Genomic DNA, 7377 nt, shown 5'->3' with positions numbered 1-7377 from the left:
GTTGCTTTGTACACCTGAAACTAATAAACAAATTATCCTTTAATAAACATTGTATTCTATGTTGTAAAAAAAAAAAAATAGAACTGCCATATGACCTAGCAATTCCACTCCTGAGTATTTATCTAAAGAAATCCAAAAAACGCTGATTTGAAAAAAAAAAATGTATGCACCCCTATGTTTACTGCAGTGCTATTTGGAATAACCAAGATATGGAAACAACCAAAATGCCCATGAATAGACGATTGGATAAAGAATTTGCAGTACATTTATACAATGGAATATTACTCTGTCACAAAATAGAATGAAATCTTACCTTTTGCAACAACGTGGATGGACCCAGAGGATATTATGCTAAGTGAAGTTGGACTGAGAATGACAAATGCCATATAATCTCACTTATATGTGGAATCTAAAGAATTACTAAGCTGTACACCTTAAGCTAATATAAAATAATACTGAATACCAACTATTATTTAAAGATATATAGTCATGGGATGCAAAGTACAGCATAGGAAATATGGCCAATGATATTGTAATAGCTATGTATGGTGTCAGGTGGATAGTAGCCTTGGGGTTCTCACTTTGTGAGGGGTGTAAATGTCTAATCATTATGTTGTTTTGTACACCTGAAACTAATAATAATTAAAAACAAAAACAAAAAGAAAAGAAGAAAGATACAATTCAATGACCTAAGCTTCCATGTTAAGGAACCATAAGAGAAAATTAAACCCAAAATGATTAATATTAATAATGATAATAATAATAGTAAAAACAGAAATCAATGAAGAAGAAAACAGTGAAACTATAGAGGAAAATCAATGAAATCAAATGTTTGTATTTAAGGAAATCAATGAAATTGATAAACCTCCAGCCAGACTCATTAGGGGGAAAAAAACTAAAAGACACAAATTACCTACATAGGAATGAGAGAAAATACATTACTATAGATTCATACAAACATTAAAATAATTGTAAGGAAATATTGTGAATAAATTTATGCCACTAAAAATGACAATGTAAAGTATATTTTGACATACCAAGATATATTTTTTCCTCTAAATCTGGATCTGAATATCATGGCTGGTGTTACCATTTGGGTTCTCCAGAAATAGGTGGTGAAATGGAGTAAGGGTGAAAGATGATTGTTAGAGATTCACACCTGTAGAAGGCGGATAAAGAGGGATTGGGCCAATGGAGAAGCTGACGTATGATGTAAGCGAAACAAAAGACTTGTGTTACCCCACAAAGAGCTCTGGAATGAATATTGGTCCCATCAGAGTGGTCCTATGTCAAACTTGCTCAGGTACTAGATATGGGCTGCCCCAGGAAGGATGTAACTTGGGCAAAGAGAGACTCTGCAGCTGAGGCACACCCTGAAGAAGCTGACAGCTGCATAGTCTGCTAACTGCCCTTTCCAGAGTTGAGCAGCAAATTCACCCTTGAAAAGGGATCTAGGTAGTGTATCTCTTTGTCTACCACAATACACCATTTGTGCCACTTGGATACATTTCTCTATAAATAGTTGAGGAGCAGATTCTACAGGACTCTAGAGGGTTGCCTCCTCATGAGGGCAAACTTAAAAGAGAGCAGTTAGCATTACAAACTACAACCAACATTATAGAAGTCGGTCTTGGGTTCACAATTGATAGTCATCATTTCATCTTCCTCTACTATCCATTCTAAATTTCTTTCACCCTCCACTTACCACCTCTGCTGCCTCAGTGGCTTACCTAGCAGTGGGCATGGTTTTGATTTGTATTTCCCTAATGCCTAATGATGTTTCACATCTTTTCATATTCCTATCTTCATTCATATATCTCTTTGGGGAAATATCTATTTAAATTCTTTCTACATTTTTACTTGGTTTATTTGTCGTTTTATTGTTGAGTTGTAAGTATTCTTTATACATTCTGGTTATTATAGACATATCATGGTGATCATTTATTTTTTATTGGCTTTTATTTTTTTTAAGATTTGTATTAAAAATATAGCTAACATACAATATTATATTAGTTTGAGGGGTACACCATAATTATTCAACATTTATATACCTAAAGAAGTGATCACCACAAGTCCAGCCACTATCTGACACCATCCTATGCTATCACAATATTATTGACTATATTCCCTATGCTGTGTATTACATCCTCATGATTTATTTATTTATTTATTTATTTATTTATTTATTTATTTATACCCAAACAGACAACTCTTTATTCCACCTGCCATAAGCAACAAATTGCTGGCAGGTCCAGGGAATTTTCCACCCTGCCCTGTTGCCTCCATGGAGATGTTCCCTGTGGCTCAGAGCTTGAATTGAAGATAACAGATACTCCACTGGGCAGTGCCTGGCTTTGTGCACCTATGTGGTCTTGGCCCATGTCCCAGGACTAATGTCTCCCACCTGGTTGGAGAACAGTCCTGAGAGGCACGTTGATCTGAATACCATCAAGTCTGGCCCCTGGGACAGAGGCTGGTTGTCCTGAGGTCTCCTAACCATCCTCATGTGGGTGAACCATTTCTCCAAGGCAGCAGGCTGGGCACTTCTGGCATTCAGATGTCCTCCAGTGAAGCGAACTCCCACACCATGTCTGCCCGCAAACTCCCCATCTCTCAGACGCCCATGGAGGAAGCAGCAGACAGGCTAACAGCTAAGTGGAACCAAGAGGCGGGAAGCGCAGGTACGATGTGCCAATGGCCACATCTGTGATCATTATCTGAAGAGGCAGGACAGCAAAGTACTGGGGGAGGAGAAGTAGATCATATTCAGGCTAGAAAAGGTGGAACAGAAAAGACAGAACCCACGTGGGGAGACAAGAATGACTTATTTATTTTATACCTGGAAATTTGGACCTCTAATTGTCCTTCAACTTTTCCCCCCTTTTTCAAATTTTCAATTAGAGTTGACATTCAATCTTATACTAATTTCAGGTGTACAGCATAGTGGTTAGACATTTATATAATTTAAGAAGTGATCCCCTTGACTACTCTAGTACCCACCTGGCACTATACATAGTTATTGCCATATCATTGACTACATTCCTTATGCTTTAGTTTACATCCCCATGATTGTTTTATACCTACTAGTAATTCTTAATCCCTTCATCGTTTACGCCCTGCCCCCTACCCCTCCCAGGCATCACCCCCAACAAATCTAGTACCCATCTGACACCATACATAATTATTATAATATTATTGACTATATTCCTTATGCTGTACCCTACATCCCCATAACTACTTTGTAACAACAAGTTTTTACTTCTTAATCCCTTCCCCTTTCTTCACTCACACCCCCAACTCCCATCCCATATGGCAACCATCAAAATGTTTTCTGTATCTATGAGTTTGTTTCTGTTTTGTTTATTTTGTTCTTTAGATTCCACATATGAGCGAAATCACATTGCATCTGTCTTTGTCTGTCTTATACTCCACTCATCTCCATGCCATTGCACATGGCAAGAACCCATTCCCTTACATGGTCAAGCAATATTTCATTATATACATATACCACCTCCTCTTTATCCATTCTTTCATTGATAGACACCCAGGTTGCCTCCATATCTTGGCCATTGTAAACAATGCTGCAGTAAACGTATGGATGCCCATGTCCCCTCAAAATAGTGTTTTGAGTTTCTTCGGATAAATATCAGAAGTGGGATTATTGGGACCTTCTTTGTCTCAAGTTATAGTCTATGTTTTTTTCTGATTAGTTCATTCATTTATTCTTTTCTTTAGATTCCACATGTAAGTGAGATCATATGGTATTTGTCTTTCTCTGTCTGACTTATTTCACTTAACATAATGTTCTCTAGGTCCATCCATACTGTTGCAAATGGTAAGATTCCATTCTTCTTTATGTCTGCGTAATGCTCCATTGTATAAATATACCACAGTTTCTTAATCCAATCGTCTACTGATGGCCATTTCAGTTGTTTCCATGTCTTGGCTATTGTGTATAGTGCTGCAATAAACATAGGGGTGCATAATTTTTTTTGAATTAGAGTTTTGGATTTCTCTGCATATTTACCTACGAGTGGAATTGCTGGATCATAAGGTAGTTCCATTTTCAGATTTTTGAGATATGTCCATACTGTTTTCCATAGAGGCTGCAAAAATCTGCAATCCCACCAACAGTGCATGAGGATTCCCTTTTCTCCACATCCTCACCAGCACTTGTTGTTTGTTGATTTATTGATGATAGCCATTTTGACTGGGGTGAGGTAGTATCTCATTGTGGTTTTTATTTGCATTTCTCTAATGATTAGTGAGGTTGAGCATTTCTCATATGTCTGTTTGCCATCTGTATGTCCTTTTCAGAAAAATGTCTCTTCATGTCCTCTGCCCATTTTTTAATTAGGTTGTTTGTTGTTTTGGAGTTGAGTGAGTTTTTTTTTTATAAATTTGGGATATGAACCCCTTATCGGATGTATCATTGGCAAATATCTTCTCCCATTCAGTAGGATCCCTTTTTGTTTTATTGATGGTTTCCTTTGCTGTGAAAAACTTCTTAGTTTGACGTAATCCCACGTGTTTATTTTTTCTCTTACTTCCCTTGCCCAAGGGGATATATCAGTAAAAATCTTACTCTGGGTAATGTGTGTAAACTGTCTTCCTATATTTTCTTCTAGGAATTTTATGGTTTCAGATCTTACATTTAAGTTTTTAATCCATTTTAAATTTATTCTTGTATATGGTGTAAGGAGGTGGTCCAGCTTCTTTTTTTTGCATGTGTCTGTCCAGGTTTCCCAGCACCATTTATTGAATAGACTGTCTTTACCCCACCGTACATTCTTGCTTCCATTGTTGTAGATTAAATGGCCATATAGGCATGGATTTATTTCTGGACTCTCTATTCTGTTCCATTGATCTATGTGTCTGTTTTTATGCCAGTACCATGCGGTTTTGATTACTGTAGACTTGTAATATAGTTTGATGCCAGGTATCGTTATACCTCCCACTTTGTTCTTATTTCTCAAGATTGCTGAGGCATTCTGGGGTCTTTCATGGTTCCATGTAAGTTTTAGGATTATATGTTCTATTTCTGTGAAAAACGTCTTTGGTAGTTTGATAGGAATTGCGTTGAATCTGTATATTGAGTTAGGCAGTATGGACATTTTAACTATATTAGTTCTTCCTATCCATGAGTATGGTATGTGCTTCCATCTATTTGTGTCTTCTTTAATTTCTCTCTTCAGTGTCTTATAATTTTCTGAGTACATGTCTTTTACTTCTTTGGTTAAATTTATTCCCAGTTATTTTATAGTATTTGAAGCAATTCTAAATGGGATTTTTTTTTCTTAATTTCTCCTTCTGATACTTTATTATTGGTATATAAAGATGCAACGATTTCTGAATATTAATTTTGTATCCTGCTACTTTACTAAATTTATCAGTTCTAATAGTTTTTTGGTGGAGTCTTTCGGGTTCTCTATATATAGTATCATGTCATCTGCATATAATGACAATTTTACTTCCTCCTTAACTATTTGGATGCCTTTTACTTCTTTTTCTTGTCTGATTGCTGTGGCTAGAACCCCTAGCACTATGTTGAATAGAAGTGGAGAAAGTGGGCAACCTTGCCTTGTTCCTGATCTTAAGGGGAATGGTTTTAGCTTTTCCCCAATGAGTATGATGTTAGCTGTGGGTTTATCATATAAAGGGCCTTTATTATGTTGAGATAGGGTCCCTCTATTCCCACTTTCTTAGGAGTCTTGGCTCCTAAGAGCTAATGGCGGCTGGATTTTGTCAAATGCTTTTTCTGCATCTATTGATATGATCATATGATTTTCATTTTTCATTTTGTTAATGTGGTGTATCACATTAATTGATCTGCGGATGTTGAACCACCCTTGCATACCAGGAATGAATCCCACTTGATCATGGTGTATGATCTTTTTAATGTATTGCTGAATTCTGTTTGCTAATATTTTCTTGAGTATTTTTGCATCTATGTTCATTTGGGATATCGGCCTGTAGTTTTTATTATTATTATTATTTTTGTAATGTCTTTTTCTGATTTGGGGATCAGGGTGATAATGGCCTCATAAAAAGTGTTTGGGAGTCTTCCCTCCTTCTGGATTTTTTGGAATAGCTTGAGGAGGATAGGTGATAATTCTTTTTTGAATGTTTTGTAAAATTCACCTGTAAAGCCATCTGATCCAGGGCTTTTGTTTGTTGGGAGATAGTTGATTACTGATTCAATTTCCCTGTTGGTAATCAGTCTATTCAGGTTTTCTGTTTCTTCTTGAGTTAGCCTTGGAAGGTTGTATACTTCTAGAAAATTGTCGATTTCTTCACAATTGTCTAACTTGTTGGCATATAATTGCTCATAGTAATTACTTAATTTTTTTTGTATTTCTGTGGTGTCTGTTGTCACTTCTCTTCTTTCATTTCTGATTTTCTTAATTTGGGTACGCTCTTTTTTTTTTATGAGTCTGGCTAAAGATTTGTCGATTTTGTTTATTCACTGAAAACCAACTCTTGGATTCATTGATCCTTTGTATTGTTTTTCTGGTTTCTATATCATTTATTTCCTCTCTGATCTTTATTATCTCCTTTCTTGTACTTCCTTTGGGCTTATTTTGCTGTTGTTTTTCCAGATTACTTAAGTGTGAAGATAAACTGTTGAATAGTGATTTTTCTTGTTTCTTTAGGCAGGCCTGCAATGTTATGAATTTCCCTCTTAGGACTGCTTTTGCTGCATCCCACAGATTTGGGGTCGTGGTGTTTTCATTTTTATTTCTCTCAAGATGTCTTTTGATTTCTTCCTTGAGCTCATAGTTGACCCATTCATTATTTAGTAACATGTTATTCAGCCTCCATGAATTGGTGTGTCTTCCAGTTTTTTTCCTGTAGTTGATTTATAATTTCATAGCACTGTGGTCAGAGAAGTCAATTGGTATGATTTCAATTTTCTTAAATTTATCAAGACTTCTTTTGTGCCCTAACATGTGGCCTATCGTGGAAAATGTTCCATATGCACTTGAGAAGAACGTGTATTCTGCAGCTTTGGGGTGAAATGCTCTGAAAATATCGATTAAATCCAACTGGCCTGAGCAGAGAACGGAGCCTTAGGCACTGAGACTAGCCGCCCCCTCCCTCCCCTCCCAGAGCTCGCCCCGCCCCCACCTGCCCGGTGCTAGAAGCGAAACAGTAGTAGTGTCAGATCAAAACAACAGAAAATTTGCTATTTTGAGAACTGTGTACCGCAGACACAAATTCACAGCCCAACTACTTCCGGCAAAGGGGAGAGACCTGTGGAAGCAGGACCGGCTGTGGTGGTGGTCGCCGCCATTGCTCTGGGCCACCTCTCACAACTCACCCCGCCCCTGACCCCACCTAGCTGGGTGGATCCCTGCAGGAGTAAACAGAACTGCT

Source organism: Rhinolophus sinicus, chromosome 18 (assembly GCF_057876585.1).
Source record: "Rhinolophus sinicus isolate RSI-liver-muscle chromosome 18, RSI-T2T, whole genome shotgun sequence".
Classification (NCBI taxonomy): Eukaryota; Metazoa; Chordata; class Mammalia; order Chiroptera; family Rhinolophidae; genus Rhinolophus; species Rhinolophus sinicus.
The sequence above is the reverse complement of the archived record's forward strand: the minus strand, read 5'-3'. Positions refer to the sequence as shown.